Source organism: Bos taurus, chromosome 7, assembly GCF_002263795.3.
Source record: "Bos taurus isolate L1 Dominette 01449 registration number 42190680 breed Hereford chromosome 7, ARS-UCD2.0, whole genome shotgun sequence".
Taxonomy (NCBI): domain Eukaryota; kingdom Metazoa; phylum Chordata; class Mammalia; order Artiodactyla; family Bovidae; genus Bos; species Bos taurus.
Genome location: NC_037334.1, coordinates 18325951 through 18349028, shown reverse-complemented (window position 1 = coordinate 18349028; position 23078 = coordinate 18325951). Strand labels below are relative to the sequence as shown.

Genomic DNA, 23078 nt, shown 5'->3' with positions numbered 1-23078 from the left:
GAAAATTATGGAGACAGTAAAAGATCAGTGGTTGCCAGGAGTTGGTGGAAGGAGGATGGATAGGAGGAGAGAGGGTTTTTAGGGCAGTGAAAATACTCTGTGGCTTCTTCAGTGGCACAGCAGTAAAGAATCTGCCTGCCAGTGCAGGAGACACAGGTTCAATCCCTGGGTCAGGGAAATCCCCTCGAGAAGGGAATAGCACTCCACGCCAGGATTCTTGCCTGGGAAATCCCATGGACAGAGGAGTCTGGTGGGCTACAGTCCATGGGGTCGCAAAAGAATCGGGCATGACTGAGTGACTAAACAACAACACCAGAAACGCTCTGTAGGATACTATACATTTGTCCAAACCCATTGAAAGTACAACACCAAGAGGGAACCCTAGTATAAAGCATGGACTTTGGTTAATAATGATATGTTAGTGTTAGCTGCTCAGTCGTGTCTGACTCTGGACTTTAGCCTGCCAGGCTCCTCTGTCCATAGGATTCTCCATGCAAGAATACTGGAGTGAGTTGCCATTCTCTTCTCCAGGGGATCATCTCAAACGAGGGATCAAACCTGGGTCTCTGGCATTGCAGGCAGATTCATTACCGTCTGAGCCCATGACGTGTTAGTATACGTATACGATCAGCTGCAACAAATGGTCTGTCTGGTGAGGGATGTTGATAATGGGGGAGGCTATGCAGGTGTGAAAGCAGAGAGTATACACAAAATTTCTGTACCTTCCTTTCAATTTTGCTGTGAACCTAAAACTGCTCTTTAAAAAATCTAGGAATAAAAAGACTGACAACCTTCTATTTAAAAATTGACATGACAAGAATGAAAGAGAAAAGAAAAGGAAAAAAACACAGATTGCCAATGCCAGGAGTGGGATGAGGTCTAGCACTACAAATCTCACAGAAATTAAAATGATAAAATGGAACTATTATGAACAACTTTAGCCAATACACTTAACAATTTAGATCAAACAAACACTGTTTTGAAAAGCACAACAAACCCAAACTGACCAAGATGAAATAGAAAATGTGCAGTCAGGGCTTCCCTGGTGGTCCTGTGGTTAAGAATCTGCCTTGCAATGCAGGGGAGAACCAGTTCAACCCCTCGCCAGGAAGATCCCACATGCTGTGGGGCAACTGAGCCTGTGCATCACAACAACTGAAGCCCATGCTCCACAGCTACTGAAGCCTGTGAACTATAGAGCCTGTGCGCCACGAGAAGCCACAGCAATGAGAAGCTACTAGAGAAAGCCCTCACACAACAATGAAGACCCAGCACAGAGAAAAATAAAAATTAAACATAAATAAAAAATAAGTTCTTAGAAAATATATGGTCATACAAAGAAATTGAATACATTATTGAAAACCTCCCTACAAAGAAAAGTCCAGGCTTAAACAGTGTCACTTGTGAATGCTATCTAACACCATAAAGGGAATTAATAAACAAATTCCACCAGAAAATAGAGAAAGTAATACTTAACAACTCATTTCATGAGGTCAGCAAAGTCCTGATACCAAAATTTGATTAAAAAAAATTATAAGAAAAGTATTTAGATCATTATCTCTCATGAGCACACTTACAAAAATCATAATAAAAATAATAAATCAAATCTAGAAATATATAATCAATATAGCCCATACTTACATTGTCGATTGACTTTTCTGATGGTGCCCCAGCTCTCTTCCTTCTCAGTTGATCTTTGACAAAGGTGTCAAGGCAATTCAACAGAGAAATGAAGTCTCTTAAACAAATGATATATCCACATGGGAAGAGAAAACAAATGAACTTTGACCCCTGCCTCACACCATACACAGAAATGATTTTGAGTTAGATCACAGACTTACACATAAAAGTTAAAACATGATACATTAGATTTCACAAACATTTTAAACTTCAGCTCATTAAAGAGTTCATCAAGAGCCCAAATTGTTAAGTCCCAGTCTAGGAGAAAATATTTGCAAAAATTGTATCTGACAAAGGGCTTTTATCCACAATACATAAAAAGCTCCCTACAACTCAATAAGAAGAAGACAATCTAATGGGCAAAAGACTTGGATAGGCACTTCATAAAGGTATACAGACGCCCCATAAGTATATGAAATAGTATCTAACATTGATAGTCACTAGGGAAATGCAAATCAAAAGCACAATGAGATGCCACGAAACACTCAACGACTAGAACGGCTAAAATAAAAATTTGACAACCAATGTTGTGAGCGCATGCAGAAACTGTAACTCTCATACACTTGTGGGGATGTCAAATGATATCACCACATTGGGGAAAAGGTTTGGTAGTTTTCTAGTAAGTTCAACCTACGCTTTAAGGCAAAATTCTTCTCCTGGATGTTTATCCAAGAGAAATGGAAACATATGTCTTCAAAAAACTAGCACATTCACAGCAGTTTTCTAGCCAAAAGGAAGGAAAAATCCAAATGTCCATCAGAAGAATGAATCGGAAACTGCAGATTGTGGTAAGTTAAAGATGCAGAGCATAATCCCTCAAGCAACCACTGAATACACACAGACATGGACACACACACAAACACAGCCAAAAAGCCTATGGGGAAAGCAAGTCACGGATAGAGAAGTATGAACTGCTGATAACACGTGGGTGAATCTCAGAATCATTACACTGAGTGAAAGAAGATGGATCCGAAAGAGCATGTTCATAATACAGACTGGCTAATTAATACAGACTGGCTAATTAATACAAGGTTATAGAGTCAGAGGAGTGTGGGCGCTGGGTCTGAGAAGGGACAGGGGAACTTTGAGAGGGGTGGATGGACAAGTTCTCTATGTGTCAGGACATGCATTACGTGGAAAATCCACCTGCTTAAACTGGACAGCTAAAGATTTCCACATTTATTGTCTGTAATTTTTTTTTTTTGATGTGGCCTGTTTTTAAAGTTTTTATTGAATTTGTTACAACATTGCTTCGGTTTTATGTTTTGGTCTTTTTGGCCACAAGGCATGTGGGATGTGGGATCGTAGCTCCCTGACCAGGGATTGAACTCACTTCCCTGAATTGGAAGGTGAAGTCTTAATTACTGGACCACCAGGGAAGCCCCTATGGTCTGTAAATCTTAACCTATAAAAACCTTTATTATCGAGTGGAGGGTGGGGAGGGGGTGTTTGTGCAGGGGACTCAAAATGTAGAGTGCTGATGACTATAGAGGCTAGTGGTGGCTACTTGGAGTTCATTACCTGCATGTTTCCCCCTCTATTTGCCATGAAGTTATGGGACCAGATGCCAGGATCTTAGTTTTCTGAATGTTGAGTTTTAAACCAACTTTTTCACTCTCCTTTTTCATTTTCATCAAGAAGCTCTTTAGTTTTTCTTTGCTTTCTGCCATAAGGGTGTTGTCATCTGTGTGTGGAGATCCAACCTGTCAATCCTAAAGGAAATCAATTTCCTGAATATTCATTGGAAGGACTGATGCTGAAGCTGAAACTCCAATACTTTGGCCATTTAATGCGAAGAACTGACTCATTGGAAAAGACCCTGATGCTGGGAAAGATTGAAGGCAGGAGGAGAAGGGGATGACAGAGGATGAGATGGTTGGATGGCATCACAGATGCAATGGACATAAGTTTGAGTAGGCTCTGGGAGTTGGTGATGGACAGGGAAGTCTGGGGTGCTGCATTCCATGGGGTCGCAAAGAGTTGGACACGACTGAGTGACTGAACTGAACTGATCCTGCATGTGGATTTTGTTGATGCTTGAAAATTCCATAACAGAAAGTGAAACCAGAAACACTCATCCTCAGCCACAAGGAATGAGTGCCGGCTCCTGCCTTTCTCCACAGCACTGGTGCTGAGTTGGCAGCCCGTGAAGAGGCGGCCAGCAGTTTCAGGGGTCCTTCTGGAAGGTGTGAGGCGGGATCAGGATGATTGACCCGCCCCCAGGGGCTGTGGGAAGGTAGCCAGCCTTGAGGACAAGGCCAGCAGACACCACACACAATGTGAAGTCCTCTGCATTTCCATTTTCCTGCTCACCTGGGTCAGGCTCATTGGTGACTGCAATCAACTTGGGTGGCTGAGCATCTGCTCTGAACTTGAACTTGTGATCAGAACTAGGAGTCATTCCATTGCGTCTTCCTGCTTGTTCTACCACACGTACTCGTCCTCTCTCCTGTTCTTCTTTCCCAGGCCAGGACTCAAGCCTTCTTTCTCTGACGGCTTTCCGTCTCCGGCCGCTCCCTGGAACAGGACCCGTGGCCCAGCCTGGCCAGGTTGGCCCAGAGCTCTGTGTGGCTCAGAGACACGCCCAGTGTGTTGTTCATAAGCCAAGCATGGTCCCTTTGTCGTGTGCTCCCAGATAAGGGCAGGCTTGAGAAAGTGGGAACACGCAGGGCCACGGGCGCAGCGTTCCCCTCCTGGGCTGGCCTGGCGTTTAGAATGCACGTCTGACCGGCTGGAGATGCTGCCCAGAAACACCACCAGTGGGAACAGGGGTGAGGGTTCCTGAGCATCTGTGAGGGGACCCAGTAGAGACCCACCGTCAGCAGCCCTGGATCAGGGCCTCGATGAATGAATCTGCCCGGGCACAAAGGGAAGAGGCTTCTGTTGACAGGAAAATACTCTGGTTACCCAGCAACCAGTAATGACAGGAAAGGAAATGTAGAAAAAGCTGAGGGCAATTTCTGGGCCCGGTTCCTAGCCTGGTGCTGACTCACCACGACCTGAAGCAATGGCCTTTCTATTCCTGCTCCTCCCCGAGCCAAGCGGAGGGATCACCTGCCTTGCATGGGTCTCTCGACATTTAGGAAGCTGCTTGTCATCTCTGGGTAATTAGGGGAGAGCAGCCTGCTGGGCTTTGGTTCCCTTTGTTCTGAATGGCCAATTAACTTCCACTCTGGGGCTTCCCTTGTGGCTCAGCTGGTAAAGAATCCACCTGCAATGTGGGAGACCTGGGTTTGATCCCTGGGTTGGGAAGATCCCCTGGAGAAGGGAAAGGCTACCCACTCTAGTATTCTGGCCTGGAGAATTCCATGGACTGTATAGTCCATGGGGTCGCAAAGAGTTAGACATGACTGAGCGACTTTCACTTCACTGGGGAGTCGCAGACCTTTTACTCTTACTTTGGGGAGAGACATGTGGCCTCTGCTGGTATTTGGTGACATTCGATGGCACCTGGGTCCATAAGCAATTCATGTCTTCCCTATGGACGAGAAGCCACAAGTCCAGAATGTTCTCAAGAGCACGGGTTGTCTTGCACCCTGGGGTCTGGCTTGACACTTGTGTTGACATTCTCAGAGTTGTTACGGGGACCAGAAGCATCAGGTCACTTTGCCGCTCATGGGTCCCCTCCGGTCTGAGGCCAGGTCAGGGAGCAAGCCCTGTGGGGTCTACTTTCTCAACTGGCCCTGCTGGTGTGTGGCCCCTGCTGTGGGATGGTTACCCAGTGGAGATCCGTATACTTGCAGAACGAAACGCCCCTCTCCTCTTTGCTGAAAAGTGGATCCTATAACACTCTATCAAGGAGATCAAACCAGTCAATCCTAAGGGAAATCAACTCTGAATATTGGAAGGATTGATGCTGAAGCTGAAGCTCCAATACTTTGGCTACCTGATGAGAAGAGCTGACTCATTGGAAAAGACCTTCTGGGAAAGATTGAGAGCAAAAGAAGGGGGCAAAAGAGGATGAGATGGCTGGGTGGCATCACTGACTCAATGGATGTGAGTTTGAGCAAACTCCGGGAAGATAGTGAAGGACAGGGAAACTTGGTGTGCTGCAGTTCGTGGGGTTTAAAAGAGTCGGACAATATTCAGTGACTGAACAACAACATAATCATCCATGAAGGTGGAAATCACATCCTTTCTATCTTTGGCCCTCCCAGCCCCCTCCCCTCAGTAGGCACTGATGCAGGGTCCCCACTGTGGGTAATCGGCAGGTCATTCTCTGTGAGGGGCTGGCCCAGGCACTGTGGGTGCTGATGGTACCTCTGGCCCCCACCCACCAGATGCCAGGAGTGCCTCCCCCACCCAAGCATCCCTGGGGCGGGGGACAGGGTTGCTTCGCTGGAGCAGCAGCGTCCTCAGGGACTGTGCAGCCTCTGGGACGTGAGACAGACAAATGGCGCTTGAGAACGACAGACTCAAAGACAGGTTGAGAATAGGGACAATGACAGAGCGGGCCCTGCGGTGACCCGGGCCCCAAACAGTTGAAATCCTGCCAGATGAGGGGCACAGAATGAGGGGGGAAGACAAGTGGACCCTTTAAAATCTACCCACTCTTTCTAAGCACCATAATTTCAACTCACATCAAGGGTGACCCATCATTGGCCTAAACCTTTCAGATGCCCTGGCATTCCTCAGTCAATTCTCAGGTTTTTTTTTGTTTGTTTGTTTTTCCTTTTGCAGCCATAGACTCTGAGGGATCAGAATTGGCTCTGAGTCGCTCTGGAATGAAGTATCTTCAGAATTCAAATTCCTTTTTCTTTTGGTCAGAACTGGGCTTCTGTTGCTGTTTTCGTGACGGGAGCCAAGCCATTCCTCCTTCTCCAGCAGAGACAGGATCAGGCCCCAGCCCTTGAAACTGGCCATCGGAGGCCTCTAAGCACGATGCCAGGGTGGGAGGCAGGCAGGTGCTCAGCCGGTCGCAGGGGTCGGAGTCGTGTGGGACATGCCCCTCCGAACTCCAAGGACAATGACCTTCCCCCACATTGTAATGGGGCGACGCTGTCTCACTTTCCTTCTAAAGAGACATGATTTGACTGAATGTAAAAGTTGTCCAGACTTAGGTACAGTTACCTCATCTGGGATGTGGTCTGATTTTAGCTGCCACTGAAAACGTCACAGATTCAGGGGAAAACGTGAATCAAAAACCCATCAGCCTGGGGCTTCTCTGGTGGTCCAAGGTCTAAGACTCTGTGCTCCCAATGCAGGGGGCCCGGGTTTGATTCCTGGTCAGGGAACTAGATCCCGCATGCTCCAACTAAGACCCCCTCATGCCATAACTAAGATCTAGCACAGCCAAGAACAAACAAACAAACAAAAAACCACACCAGCCTGCCCTGACATTCTCATCCAGCAAATGCGCTTCTGGAAAGCACTCTAATTCCATCCCCTCATAGTAATCACTTAAACTGCATGAGACCTGGGTTCCAGGGAATTCCCCCCTGGTTGGGCAGGGGGAGGCCCCCCAAAATTCAGCACATCAGCCACTTATCTGTCCCAGGAGGGGGGTTGCTGAGAAGTGTCATCTGCTCACCCAGGTACACATGCACCCACAACACACACACACACATGCACACACACATGTATACCCATACACAAGAACCAACACACATTGGCATACCCGTGTATACACACATGCACATACAGAAACACATAGGCACACAGATACACAAATACATATACATGTGTACACACACATATACCCCCCACAGGCTAGCGTGAGAAAACTGGAGGCAAACACTCCTAAGACACTGTTGCCATCTTCTTCCTCTGGATGTTTCTACTGAACTGAGGGTTGACTGGATCCCCCGGCTCAGGAGGGAGAAACAAATGATCCTTATAGTAAGAGGAGGGGACTCCTATGTGTACGTGTTTGCACACTTGCAGTTAGTTCTCTCTGCAGAGAAGTTCCTCATCCTGGGGTTCTGCTCTGAACTGTACCTCCATCACCCTACTTGGTGACACAACCTCTCCATCCCAGATCTAGGCCCCGCCTCCAGCGCATCATCTACCCGCCCCCCACATCCTCCTGCATCCAGCCCGGATCCCAACCTGCTGTTTCTACCCCTCTCTTGCTGGTCAGCTCCAATGTGTTTACTCTGGCCCATGGGGCTGGGTCACTCCTGGAAGTGAGGCTGTCCCGGGCCCTGTGGGTACCGAGCGGCATCCCCAGGTCCCGTCCCCCTTCTAGGCCAGGAACACCTCCCCAGCCACAACAACCATAAGTGTGGAGACATCCCCCAGGGTCCCCTGGGTGGGGGTGGGGGGGGGTGAAGCCAACTGGGATGAGAGGAGCTGCCCGTGTTTCCTGGAACTGTTCATAAATCACAACCTTGTTTTCCACACAATCCCAGGAGCCGCCTCTGCGCGTTAAAAGTTTGAGAAGAGCTGCTTGCGAGGGTGTCTCAGCCTCAGCACTAGTGACTTTGGGGGCCCAACATCCTACACGGAGGGCGGTCCTGGGTGCTGTAGAGCAGCCTCCGTGGTCCCCACCCATTCGATGCCAGGAACACCCCCAGTCGTGATGACCACAGACGTCCTCAGACATTGCCCAGTGTCCCCTCGAGGCAGGGTCATCCCCCAGGAGACTCCCTGGTCTGAGGCCACAACCTTGCTAAGCATGGCATTTCCACCCCCACCACACCCCCTTCTGGGTGCCGGGGGCCTCACACCTACCTCCTATCACGCCGCTGTGCATGTTAGAAAACAAAGTCTGGGTCTAAGTCACCCTTGAGGACCCCTCCCAGCCTCTAGCATGTTGCCCACGATGGGTGACCCCCCAGACGTGGTTTGGAGTGAGCTGGTGCACGGGGACCCCTCACAGCTGTTGGGGGCTGCGTGCCTGCCCTGTCTGCCTCCGCTGAGCCGGCCACCGGCTCTGCCTCCCACTGGCCATGCCTCCCACTGGCCAGGGTCCTGGCCCTGGGTTCCGGGACGCAGTGCTATTGGCATCCTGCTTTTGTATTTGGGCAGGTGTGGAAGGCATTGAGTTAACTCATCCCCTTTTGAGTGCCCCCCACAAGAAGGGCACAGAGGAGGGAGCAGGAGGGGGAGGGGGGAGGATGATGAGGGCCAGGCCAGGCACTGCTTCCTGGACCAGCATCTTCTGGGTCTGAGCCGGTGACAACCCAGCCCAGTATAGGGCTGCCTGGTGCCACCACTTCCTGTCCCCCTCAGCGTCCCAGAGACAGCTAGCGACCATGGGTGATGAGCAGCACCTCTGTGACAGATTCGGGCCCAGAGAGGCTGGCTGGCATTACCCCCATGACAGCACACCCAGGACCTTCCAAGTCACCCCCAACTCCCCGCTGGTCATCACCTCACTCCGGGATTTAAAAAGCAGAGAAACAGACTACCTAAAAATGGAGAATGTCTCCTTGACATGAGAGCAGGGGAGGAGCCCTTAAAAACTCCAAGCCCAGTAACTCTATCCCCCAAGGGAGGAAGGGCTACTTCACCCAAAGATGTGAGGTGCCCAAGCTGCCAGGCCTGCTATGTGGGGGTGGGGTGGGGAGAATATCCATGGAAATTTTATTAAATGATCAATTTAAAAGAAAAGTTTAAAATTAGGGACTTCCCTGGTGGTCCAATGATTAAGACTTGGCCTTCCAATGCAAGAGGAGTGGGGTTGATCCCTGGTGGGGAAGCTAAGATCCCACATGCTTCTGGGCCAAAAACCAGAATGTAAACAACAGAGGTAATATTGTAACAAATTCAATAAAGACTTTAAATAAATGATCCACATAAAAAAATCTTAAAAAATAAATAAAATGAGGCTGTGCTGTGCTAGGTCATATCCGACTCTTTGTAACCTCATGGACTGTAGCCCGCCAGGCTCCTCTCTCCAGGGAATTTCCCAGGTGAGAATATTGGAGCGGGTTGCCATTCCCTTCTCCAGGGAATCTTCCCAACCCAGGGATCTAACCTGGGTCTCTTGCACTGCAGGTGGATTCTTTACCACTAGTGCCACCTGGGAAGCCCCCAGATCAGGCTACAACTCCTGAAAGATGACTTTCCTAAACTGGGACCACATCTGAAACAATTTTCCGGAATGCAGAGCAGCGTTTCTTTTGGAAGAATTTATATTCCTCAGTATGTAACGATCTACAATTCTCCTGCTGAAGGAACAATTGTGTGTTCTAATTAATCTTTGGGGTAATCTTCATGTAAGTCAGAACTTACTCATCTTGATTCCAGCAACGTTTGACCTAATTGGATATGTATGTATCTTTTTAAATTTATTTGTCTATGCTGAGTCTTAGTTGCAGCATGTGGGATCTAGTTCCCTGACTAGGGATCGAACTTGGGACCCCTGCATTGAGAGGAGTCTTAGCCACTGAACCATGAGGGAAATCTCGTAATTAGATCTTGATTACATCTAATAGGGATGACATCTAACAAGATTTTTTTTTTAACAGCTTGCTTTATTTGTTTTAGAACACAAATGACATCCCGTGATAAGTTTTGGCTGCAAAACAACATTGGGAAATGTGTTCAGATATGCTACATTGTCCTAAGACCTGAGCTGAAATGCTGATACGAAGGTGCAGAGAGCATGTTCTGGGGGCTTCAGCCAGAATCACCTGCCAGAGAGAAACACAACAACAACAACACAAAGAAACACAAATCTGTGCGACTCGGCAAGTCTCCCTGCAAGGGCTGCTCTACTGACCGCGGGCTGCTGCGTTCTCACACGGGTGGCAGTCGTGGGGTGGCGGCAGCCTTCGTCAGACGGCCTGCACTCAGATGAACAAGGCAGGATCAAGTCCCCACCAAAAACCTGCCCTGGCTAACATTTCTCAATTTATAGCCCTGGTTGGTGGGCGGGCGGTGGTGCAGGGAGGAGGGAAAGAAATGTGTCACCGGCTTTGAATGAAGTTCATGGGCAGTGTTTACCTCAGCAACCGAGCCCAGTAAACAAGCGTTCTCTCTGCTGGGGAGTGACACTGTTTTGATCAAAAGCCACCCTGTGCAAAGTGGCTGCAAAGCGCCCCTCAACAGGGTGAAGATCTGGTGAACATCCTGTTTCTTTTTTTCTAAAATAATCTTTTTTGGCGTATAGTTGATTTACAACGTCGTGTTAGTTTCTGCTGAACCGCAAAGTGAGTCAGTTATACATACACATGTATCCACTCCTTTTTAGAGTCTTTTCCCATATAGGTCATTACAGAGCACTGAGTAGAGTTCCCTGTGCTGTACAGTAGGTCTTTATTAGTTATCTATTTTATATACGGTCGTGTGTATATGTTAATCTCAGTCTCCTAATTTCCCTCCCACTCTTCCTCCCTGGTAACCATAAGTGTGTTTTCCACATCTGTGACTATTTGTTTTGTAAATGAGTTCACTTGTACCATTTTTTTTTTTTAGGTTCCACATATAAGCAATGTCATAAGCATAATGTACACGCTCCCCTGAGGGTCACCTGCATTCCCAAATTCTTAAGAGGAATATTGAAGAACCAGAAGGTTCAGGGTTCAGTTTCCATCACCAGCCACCCTGACATGTGACTGTCTTTATGAGTGAGCTGTCAGGGGTCTAAGCCTGGCTTTTCTGATATTTTGGAGCAACAGGAATAAAAACTTTATGCTGAAAAATGACAAAGGAGTTGAAGTTTATCAAGGACCAAGATAAGTAGGCTAGATGGGTAAAGATTTTTATAAACACAAGAAATTAGATCAAAAAAGATATTCGACTAAAGACTGAAATAAGTCTCCAGCTGAGAAAAGTCTAGGAAATATTCAAGGGACTGAAAGTTCCTTTGTTTTTTTTTTCTCCCAACAGCTCCTCCTGGTTTACATGGATGAGATACCAGTGTGACAATACACTTTCTTCTAAGTCAACCCTTGGTGGACCCACGTCTACCTGTGGTGGCAGATCAAACTCAAACAGTTTCACCAGGGAAAAATATATGCAGATGTTCAATTAAAACCTGGAGTCCGCCGTCCTGGCACTGTTTGCCGGCCCTCATTGTTTGCTGAGTAACAACGGTTGCCAGGGGCGACGCCGTCCACTCCCGTCTCCAAGAGCCTGTTGCTGGGCAACTGCGAGAATACTTCCCAAACCAAACAATGTCATCCCAGAGCAATCCCCTCTATCTCACATTAACCAGATCTAAAAAAAAACCCTCCCAAATATGTAATCTATTATTTTCAGAAGCCCAAAGAGAAAGGCAAATAATCTCCTCTCTATAGTAACCAAGGGGAAAACAGTTTACCATATTTGTTCTGAAATAACAAAACCTAAGAAGGACCAACTTTCTCCGTGGAAAGCATCAGAGGAGGGACTTCTTCAAGCCTTCCTAGTGCTGGGAGGAGAAAGTGCCTTTTTCTCCAAGAGGAAAGAATTTATTTATCACCAAGCCAACAAGGTGGGGTAGCTCGTAACTGCACCGAGGTTTTCTGGGCAGTGATTACAGAAACTGAAACAGCTCGGAGATTCAGCTATTTGAAAAACACGTAAGAACAGAGAAGTAGATACCTAATGAAAAAGACTTTTGAGAACGTCAAGTGCGTAAGAAATAAGTGCAAAGGAAACCATGGACTTGGCGCTAGAAACGCATCCTGCGAGAGTACGGGGAGAAACTGACAGCATCTGGCAACCTGGTGTCTGCTCTCCCCCCCACCCTCCCAATCCCCTCCCCCCGCTCCCAGACAGGAAGTCTCCCGGAAGAGGAAGCTAGGCCACACTGGGGGCCCCAGATGGCAGGAAGCACAGGGACACACAGGGAGAGGCCACAGGGAGGTCCCTAGTGTTGGCCAATCTTGACCCACAGAGAAAGTCAGCTGAACTCAAAGTCAGAGAGCTCCAGCTTGGTGGAGCAGTGCAGGCTGTGCCTGGGTCCCTGGGGGCTCTGGACCAGGAAAAGGGAGAGGGGGCAGCCCCCAGTCTTACAAAGGGATTGTGGGGTTCAAAGCTATGGTCTGATTTTAGGGGGAGCGCAGCCAATGATCTTCGAACACATTTACTGAATGGGGAGCACGTGGCTCCAGCCACAAGGGTCAACATTTCAGATGATCAAAGCACATGACACTAAGAGACTGGTGCATAATTAAAGCTCTTGCTTGGGGCCTGGCCCGTGGTACACAGAACCTTTGTCTTAAGACAGTGTCCAGAAGTCGCTCCTAGGATAGATGGATGCGTGTCCTTGAGAAGAAAGGAAGGTGGATTCCCTTGTTGTTAAGACTCTGAACCTGGGCTTCAGGGAGACCAGGAATTCCAGGTCAAACTCTTGGGCCATTTACCCAGGGCTAAGCAGTGATGTGGAGTGGTCATCATGCCGATCTCTAGTTCTGGGGTTGCCAGGGGACAGTGCCCAGTCTGCCTGGACTCCCCATCTGGAGGGAAGCTCTGCCATGCAGGTGTGAGGACCCCAAACCCCCTCTCCAGAAAGAGGATGGACACGGGCATCCTAGTTGCATTATTCATTGATTTGAACCAAAATCCATTTACTGACTGCTCAGCCTGGGCAGGCATCGCCCAGGAATCAAAGCAGACCAAATTCCCTTCCCTCGTGGAGTTTATGTTCTAGTAGGCAATGAGGGGACAAGGGAGAGAGATTGTAAACAAAATGAGCAAGATAAATATATACTACGTCAGGTAGTGACAGATTCCAAGGGGCAAACGGAGCAGAGTTGGGGCTGTGGGGTGGGGGGAGAAGGGGCTGCAGCTTTTAAAGGGCTCTCACATGCCTTCCTGAAAGGACTGATTACAGAGATGAGGAACGTGAGGGGCAGAGCCATTCAGGTATTTTTGGGAAGAGCATTCTTTTGAAGGGAACAGCCAGTGCAAAGGTCCTGAGGTGGGATCATACTTGCCCAGTGACTAGTGCTGAGGGAACCAGATGAGCAGGAAAGAGCCACACAGACCATCACATGGGCTCTGGTTTTCACTTTGGGTGAAATCCAAGCGACCAAAGAGTTTCAGCCCAGGAATGACCTGATTTGACTTGTGTTTTAACCAGGTTCCTCTAGTTACAGGGTTGAGAGTAGGTGAAGAAGAAAAAGGGTAGAGGCAGAGACTGCAATTAATAGGTGAATGTGGTCATGCAGGTGAGAGACAATCATGTGGCCCAGGCTGGGTGACAGCAGCAGAGGGGTGCCAGTCAGACTCTGGATAAACACAGGGGGTGGAGTCAGCAGGATTTGCTTACGGGCCGGATGCAGAGTGTGGGAGAAAGAAGTCAAGAGTGTCTTAAAGATTTTTTTGCCATTAAAAGGATGAGAACAGGAAAACTGAAACAGAAGCAGGCCTGGGGTGCAGCCAGGAGTTGATTTTTAAAGGTGTGAGGGGTTGAGAGGCTCAGACATCTGAGTTGGAATACTGAGATATTCAGGTAGATATATAAGTAAAGGTTTGAGAGGCAAGAGTAAGCTGGAGTCATCGTGTATAGATGACATGGTCTGGAGCCATCAGTGTATAGAGGAGGTGGGCTGGAGCCAGCAGTATACAGATGACATTGGCTGGAGCCACCAGTGTATAGATGATCTATTTTAAGCCACGAGACTGGCTGAGCTCATAAGGGGAGAACAGAGAAGAGACCCAGAGCCAGGCTCTCCATCATTTAGAGATCCTGAAAGAGAGGGACTCCAGCAAAAGAGCCTGAAAAGAGGAGGACATAGAAGTATGAGCAAGTGGTATCCTGAGCACCAAGGGAATTGGGGGCTGGGAAATGACCACTGGACTCAGTGAGGCAGAGGTCACTGTGACTCTGACAGAGCAGTTTCAGGGGAGTGGTGTGGGCAAAAGCCACAGGGAATGGGCCAGGTTCAGGAGAGACCAACAGTTATGGAACCAGAGACCCAGGAACAGACAAGATTTGTCAGGAATCTCTACTGGAAAGAGGAAGAGAGGGATGGTGTGGCAGCTGAGAGAGGGTTTCTGTAAATGGAAGAAGCAACAGCAGGTGTGTGTCATGATGGGCAGGATCAAACAAGAGGGACTGACTTGGGAGGGAGGTGAGAATTGCTGGCGGCTTGTCCATGTACAGATAGGACAGGAACAAAAGTCCTGCAGGAAAGAGGAGGGGCTGGCCAGAGATAGGTGCATGGATGTCTGTCCACCAGCCCAGGATGGAAGGCAGAGCCTTGGCCCAGAAGCAGGTGTCATAGATGGGTTACCCCAAACCTGAAAGTCCCTCCTGGGAGCTCCCAGTCTCCAATCCCATTCTTCAGCCACGGGACCCACTTGTTATGATTCCAGGGCCCTCAGGAGTCTACTTGGGGTTGGGGGGAGCCGGGCATCACACACAACCACTCATCAGGTCTCCAGACTCACAGCAGAGCCTCCAGAAGCCTCCAGGCTTGGGGCTGACTGTAGCTGGGAAGGAGCCCTCAGACTGCCTCTTTGACCCCACTGCTCCATGTGACTTTGGAAGGAGGCAGGGCCTGGGGTAGGTGCTTAGGTCATGAGGGTGGAGCCCTCGTGAATGGGATTAGTGCCCTTATAAAGGAGACCCCAGTGATCCAGCTCACCCCTTCTATGCCATGTAAGGACACAGTGAGAAGGTTGTGACTCAGAGAAGGCCCTCACTGATCACACTGGCACCCTGAACTCAGACTTCCAGCTTCCAGAACTGTGAGCAATGAATTTCTGTTGTTTATAAGCCGCCCAGTCTGTGGTATTCTCTGAAACAGCAGCTTGAATGGGCCAAGTCAGGCCAAGAGCTGTCCCCTAACCCCATGAGTCCCCCTCAACAGTCTAATAGAAGCCCTGTCCTCTAATAGAAGCCCTGTCCTCCAGATCGTTGACACACGATCTGCCCTTTTTATTGGTCTTTATGGTGACTAGATACCTCTTTGGAAATCCACCAACATGTCTGATCTTTCCATGTCCAAGTAGTACCAGAAATTCATTTCTAGACATCGATTTTTCTTGCTAGGTCAACATTCAAACCTGCAACCTTAAATAGGAAGCTCTAGGGTCACACAGAAAAATAAAAGCGTATATCTTGCTAAGTCATGCTTGAACTATGTGAGATTACTGAGAAATTTAATGCAAGATAAGCGAGCGAGGCCAGGAATCTTGCTGTGAGGATTTCAAGAGCAGAGCTCTGTGGCTCTGGGTAATGTGTGGACACGGGCCAGCTCCCAGAGTCCCGCCTGTCTTAGGGAGGGGAGGACCCTCCATGGCTTGGAAGTAGTCTCAGGTCTCTGGGCTACAGCTTTATCTCGACTGGCCTAGGACCAAAAATCTAGTCTGAGATCCCTTCCACAGCACCCAGGGATGTCTCAAGAAATGAAAATAAAGTGACAAAGGCAAAATTAGGAATATGGATCTCATCCATCCGCTCCTCTCTCCCTATCACAAATCCCCATCCACACTTACAGGGACAAAAGCACCTTCTGTTCATGGCCCCATGCAAGTTTCAACCCTGAGCCTAACGTCAGGATGCTCTGACAAGACGGAGCAAAACAAGGTTCTGTGGTCATTGTTGTTAAATCCATCATTCTAATTAAACACAAGGAGAGAAATCATGGAAGTATTTTACATTTTTAGCCTTAATAAGACTAATTAAGGGCTTCCCTGGTGGCTCAACAATAAAGAATCAGCCTGCAATGCAGGAGATGTGGGTTCAATCTCTGGATCAGGACGATTCCCTTGATAGAAAATGGCAACCCACTCCAGTATTCTTGCCTGGGAAATCCCATGGACAGAGGAGTGTGGGGGGCTACAGTCCGTGGGGTTGCAAAGAGTGGATACGACTTAGCAACTAAACAACAAAAAGCCTATTAATGCCAAGAAGATACACTCAAACAGATTCCATTTTAGAAAGGCATTTTCATCCAAAGTTTGGGGGAGGAGAATGTTAGTTTCAAAATTGAAAAATCCACCAGAAGACCCTGAAAGTGTTTTCAAGGACATTCCTGTTATTATACATCAAGATTTGAGATGAGTCTTCTTTTTTCTCAGCAAACAGTTTCTACGGGTGCCAGGTAGGGAAGGACCAGGAGCAGGAAACCAGCAATAGCCCTCAGGACCCCGACAAATGCCCAGCTCTGTCTGGTTCTGTTTCTGGTGTCTCCATACCCAGCTCCATATTAAGTCAGCTTCCGAAGCAGAGTGAAAGATAACTGGGAGAAGAAATGAAATAAAATGTTCTAGCTCAATGGCACCCCACTCCAGTACTCTTGCCTGGAAAATCCCATGGATGGAGGAGCCTGGTAGGCTGCAGTCCATGGGGTCACTAAGAGTCTGACACGACTGAGCGACTTCACTTTCACTTTTCACTTTCATGCACTGGAGAAGGAAATGGCAACCCACTCCAGTATTCTTGCCTGGAGAATCCCCGGGATGGGGGAGCCTGGTGGGCTGCCGTCTATGGGGTCACACAGAGTCAGACATGACTGAAGCGACTTAGCAGCAGCAGCAGCAGCTCTGCTTGAAAGGTGGAAAGAGAAACAGATGAAGAAACTTAACTCAAGTAATGGCAGACCAGCCTCCCCATCTTCCTTCCCCCTTTTCTCTCACTCAAAACGCTGCCTTGGGAAAAAAAGCTGCCTCTCGAACCCTCCCACGTCCCAACACTGGTCCCAACTCCTCTTGCTTCTAGAAGTCCCTGTCTTGACCACTATGACATTTGAAAATCATTTACCACTACTTCGGCATATATAGTTTTTTAAGATAAATATTTGAAAGATTTCTGTCCACGTGGAACTGGAAATGATTTGAATAAGGAAAAAAGTAATGTTGAACTGAAAAATAAAAAAGCCCTCTAATGCTCACTGTGGGCTGGAATCACGAAGACACAACTCTGTGTAAGTGAAATCCTCTTTTTCAGGAGACAAATGTGGTGCTGAAGGTTAGATTAACTGCGGATGGCTGAGCTCAGTAATTTGGACTTAACGCTCCTCTTTCGGGACCTCAGCATCTCCCTGGCCTACTGCTCAGTCCTGCTGATTCAGAGAGCATCCCTGAGGATGTGGGACACCGAGAGAAATCCACCAGCTTTCTGATTCTCTAGCAAACAGCAAGTGTGCTTCATCCCTACATGTCAATGACCACGGACAAGCACACAAGGACCACCTAACAACCTCTAGACAGGCCTTCCCCGGGTGGCAGGGGCTCTGTGCAGTGCCCCGGTCAAGGTCAACACTCAGGAAGACAGAAGATGAATGAGGGATAGCCCAGTGCGAAGTGACCAAGGGGACAGATGTGGAACGGGCGGGGTCTTTATCAGGGATAACACAGAAATTGTCATTCGTACAGCCAAGAGAGTTCTAAAGCATTACCAGTTTATCTGGCTTACACGTTATAAAAGGTACAAAGTTTATCTATTTTAAATTAAGCACCCAATCTAACTATAATGCAAAAAGTTGCTTTGTAAGTTTGGTACAATTCCTGCTAAATGAATAAAATAGAGCATCTGTCCATTAGGGTCAGAGGTGGGGCCGGTGGAGTCCTGATCGTACCCACAGCAGACGAGGGAGAAATTGTCCTGGACGTGTGAACCGCCCCCTCCACCTGACACACAGCACCAGCAAAGTATCCCACCCCCGGAATACAATGTGATGGCTGAGAGCAGGTACTCGGATCTGAATCCTGGACTCTCCATTTGCTGGCTGGGTGACGACCTTCAGCCAGTGACTTAAACGCTTCTGAGTTTCCATTTCTTTCTCTGTGAACAGAGAAAACAAATCCTGTCTGCCTCGGCTGGTTGCTTCATTCTATAAAATGAAGCCTACAAAGATGGCCCAGCACGCAGTAGATGTTCAGTAGGTGTTAATTAGCATCTAACTCACTCCATTCAAAGGCAACCAAGATCAGCGGCTGATGTTCACCTATAAATACCTGCAAGCCCCAAAGCAGTTATGCACTTTGGTGTTTGGAATTTCAAAACAGATGCGCCAGATCAGCCCTTCAGGGAGCGCCTCGTGCTCTGTGCTGTAACTCATTCCAGGGCATACTTGTGGGGTTCGTCATTTTGGCCCAAGACTTTGTATTTGTTTCTCTCCCAGCATTGTGCCAAACGTGGCAGTTTTCCTTCCAAGTAAACCCTGCCGCACTGCTGTTATGAAGATGACACTGGATCACGGTCCCCTTTCCTTTCTCAGAACCTTGTCCTTGCCTGAGACCTCAAAGCAGTACATCATCCTTTTGGGGGAGTTTAATACCCCATAAGGAGATCCTCTGTGCTTTGCCTTCTTTGCCACAAGTTCCTAGGGTTTGCAATGAAACAAGTTTAGGGCTGATGCAAAGACAGGTAGTATCCTCATGCGCATGTGCTGGGAGCGAAGCAGAATGGGGCAGCCTGGGTGGTGGAGAGGAGGGGTGGTTCTCACCCAGGAGCAGGCTTTGCCTCTGCAGAAAACGACCTCTGAGCATCTCTCAAGACCAAGGATATGTGTGAGCCTGCACCACCAGAGAGGGAAGAGCTAGCCAGAGTGGTGTCTCTTCCCACCTCTCAGAAATTGTCCTACAGAAGTACACGGGTCCTGAAAGGTACACAGACACACAGACACTGTTCACCAATGTGCACAACAGCATGGCTCCTCATAGCCTCAGTTGTCTGTCAGCCAATTCAACAAAACGGGTTCAATCCATGGCTGGAATATTACTCAGCCACGAAGAGGTGAGAGGCACTGACATGACAACACAGATGGACCTCGAAAGCATGATGCTCACCAAGAGAAGCCAGACATGAAAGGCTGGATAGTGTGCGATTGCGTTGATGAGAAGTGTCCAGAATAGGCAATCCACAGAAACAGAGAGTGGGTGAGTGGCTGTCAGGGGCTAGGGAGAAGGAGAGTTGGGGAGTAGTTGACTGTTAATGGGCACGGGGTTTCTTTTTGGCATGATGGAACATTCTGGAGTTAGTGGTGATGGGTCCATTCCTTGGATATACAAAACTCACTGAACTGCACACTCTAAATGGGCCAAACTGATGGTATGTGAAATTTATCTCAATAAAGTTGTTTTTTTTTTAAAAAAGGACATATGGGCAACATTCTGGGTGGCATTATTTGAAGTCACAAAACATTGCAAGTAACTCAAATGTCCATCATTTAGGGAAATCATCCAATAAATTATGGTACATCCTTGCTGTAATACCAGGATGTCATTGAAAAGAATGAGGTGCTTTCTCCAAGAAAGATCTCCAAGATCTATGGTGCCTTGGCAGAAGATTTTCAAATATTTGAGAAAGAATCTATGTTAAAAAAAATTAGCTATCAGGACTTCCCTGGTGGCCCAAGGGCTAAGAATCCGAGCTCCCAATGCAGGGGGCCCGGGTTCCATCCCTGGTCAGGAAACAAAATTCCACTTACTGCAACTACTAAAGATCCCACAAGCCTCAACATAAGACCTGGTGCAGCCACACACACACACATATATATATATAATGCAGATATATATGCTTTAAGGGTTTCCCAGGTGGTGCAGTGGTAAAGAATCTACCTGCCAATGCAGGAGATGAAAGAGACTCGGGTTTGATCCCTGGGTGGGGAAGATCCCCTGGAGGAGGAAACAGCAACCCACTCTGGGGTTCTTGCCTGGAAAATTCCCTGGACAGAGGAGCCTGTCAGGCTACAGTCCTTGGGGTTGCAAAAAGGTTGGACCCGACTGAGCACGTATAAGAGATATATGCTATAAAATAGGTAAATCTATTTAGAAGGTCGAGAAGGACACACGTACTATTAACAATGTTTATGTCATAGGAGGCGAGCGAGTCAGGAGGATGAGAGAGAAACTTACATTTATTAATGACTTCTACAGATGATAGCCCTTTATAGGTTTTTAAAAAATTGTAGGTAGGGTTGTTTGTATTACTTGAAAGTGAAAGTCACTCAGTCTTGTCCGACTCTTTGCAACCCTTTGGAATTCTCCAGGCCAGAATACTGGAGTGGGTAACCTTCCCCTTCTCCAGGAGATCTTCCCAACCCAGGGATCGAACCCAGGTCTCCAGCATTGCAGGGGGATTCTTTACTAGCTGAGCTATCAGGGAAGCCCCGTTTGTATTACTTATGTATCATTTAAAAAACTGTGATACATTTGCAAGCACTTGAAGGCAAGTCAGTTCTTGTAAATGTGCAGGCTGTACCTAAAGCGTGCTGTTTCAGCAGGGAACACCAGTACTGTTCAACCTACTTGGTCTGCAGTACGCTGCCACTCTCATGACCGGAGTCTTTAATATTGATATTAATTTGACACTGAACATTAAAAGAAACCGTACTGAATAAAGCAACTGTGGTACATTCACACGATGGAATACAACTCTGTGGTAAAAAGAACAAACTCCTGAAACACCCATCAGCCTGCTGAGTCTCAGATGCATCACAGTGAGTGAGGGAAGCCAGTCTTAAAAGCTGCATGCCGGGCTTCCCTGGTGACTCAGTGGTGAATAGTCTGCCTGCCAACGCAGGGGACACCAGTTCCATCCCTGATCTGGGAAGATCCCACATGCCTCAGAGCAACTAAGCCCATGCATCACAACTTTTGAGCCTGTGCTCTAAAGCCCAGGAGCCGCAAAACTACTGAGCCCGAGTACCCTAGAGCCTGTGTTCTGCAACCAAAGAAGCCCCTGTAACGAGAAGCCTGTGCACCCCAACTAGAGAGTAGCCCCCTTTCACCACAACTAGAGAAAAGCCTGCACAGCAATGAAGACCTAGTACAGCCAAAAATACATAAAATTATCTTTTAAGTGGTTAAAATGGCAATTTTTGAAAAAAAAAGGTAAAGGTACATGCTGCGCACCTCCACTTACATGAGGTTGTGGAGAAGGTGAAACCGCAGGGTGGGGACAGAGCAGGGTGGCCAGGGGACGGTTGGGGGGCGGGCGGTTGAGGGTCTGACTGTAGATGGGCAGCTCAAGAGAACATACTGGGGTGTTGGAACCGTTCTCTGCCCTCTGGGTGGGTGGTGGTTACAAGAATCTGGGAGTGTGTGTATGTAACTATCCACTACTGATGAACCAAAGGAACGGCGTGAATTTGCTAAGTGCAAGCACTGCTCTAGGCTCTGAGGATTCACAGGGGATGACAGCCCAGCTTGGGGCACCAACATCCTTGGGCAGGGGAGTCAGACAAGAAACCAGTCACCAGAAACACAAGGTGATTCCGGAGATCTGATGGGGGACAGAGTCGGGGGTCCTGGGGGAGAAGAGGGCCTTGACAGGCCAGTTAGGGCTGCCACAGAGGGTGGCACTGACCTGAGAGTAGGCCAGACCCGGAGGGAGGTGGGAGTGAGCACTCCCAGCACCGGGAGTTGTGGGTGCAAAGGCCTTTCAGTAGAGGAGGGCAGGGGCGTTAGAGATGCCAGCAGAGACTCCATGGGCACAGCCAAAAGTCGGGATTCTATTCTAGCTTGTGAGGGAAGCCCTGGGAGGGCGGGTGTGGTACACCATCATCTCACTTATATTCTTAGAGGCTTCCCTTGCAGCTCAGCTGGTAAAGAATCCTGCAATGCGGGAGACCTGGGTTTGATCCCTGGGTTCGGAAGATCCCCTGGAAAAGGGAAAGGCTACCCGCTCCAGTATTCTGCCTAGAGAATTCAGTCAGACATGACTGAGACTTTTACTTTCAACTTTTCATGTTCTTAGAAGAGCCCTCTTTTCAGACCATCGGGATAAAGAGTAAAAGCAGGAGAATCAGGGAGGAGGAAGCTTGTGTGGCATTTACTATTTCAAATTTTACTGATTATTAATGCTTCATAAGTTCCTAATTGAGCTTCTGAAGACCTAGATATGGAAGATGGACAGGAACAATACCATTTTGTAAAGAAGCCAAGGTACAGTCACCCCAGTGAATGAAGGGTTAACTCATTAAGTATTTAGTCAACATGAAAGTAAGTGATGGGGACTTCCCTGGAGATCCAGTGGCTAAGACTCCTTGATCCCAATGCAGGGGGCCTGGGTTCAATCTCTGGTCAGGGAACTAGAGTCTGCATGCTGCAGCTAATACCCAACATGGCCAAATAAATAGATATTAAAAAAAATAAAGTGGTGGCCTCTATTATTTTCATGCAGGTAGATTATCACAGCCCACAACCATTGACTTGCTGATGAGCTCAGTATTAACTGTCCCTATTGACTTATAAATACCATTATCCAAAAATGAAATACGAGTATACACTCATTTAAAAAAAAAAAGAGCACCCAAGACAGAGGCAACAGACAAAGTGTTGAATCTGTATTTTGGTTATATTAATAGTTATTTGCTGTTTGGGATCAACAGAATAAATTGATTTCAATCAAGTGTTGGCAAACTTTCTATAAAGGGCCAGAGCATAAGTGGTTTTGGTTTCATGGGCCCCAAATTCTCTGTTGAGGCTACTCAACTTAGTGACTATCTCTAGAAAACTGCCCAGGACCTTCCACAAGGAATGAACCTGGGGTAGATGAGAAAAACTGGAGACACTGATCCTGTCTTTAAGACTTTGATATAGTGCTCATCATGGATTTTTCTGGCATT

At 47.8% G+C, this 23078-nt stretch overlaps 1 protein-coding gene across 5 annotated transcripts in view; it reads right to left on the bottom strand.

Moving 5' to 3' along the window:
• Nucleotides 1–23078, bottom strand: part of RFX2 (regulatory factor X2) — a 92946-nt gene that overhangs the window by 49156 nt on the left and 20712 nt on the right. Inside the window, exon 1 of one of the 5 annotated variants that reach the window (XM_024994392.2) lies at nucleotides 1642–23078. This exon is cut by the window's right edge and continues 15065 nt beyond it. The gene's annotated coding sequence lies outside the window, so the exon portion shown is untranslated. 5 annotated transcript variants of the gene reach the window in all.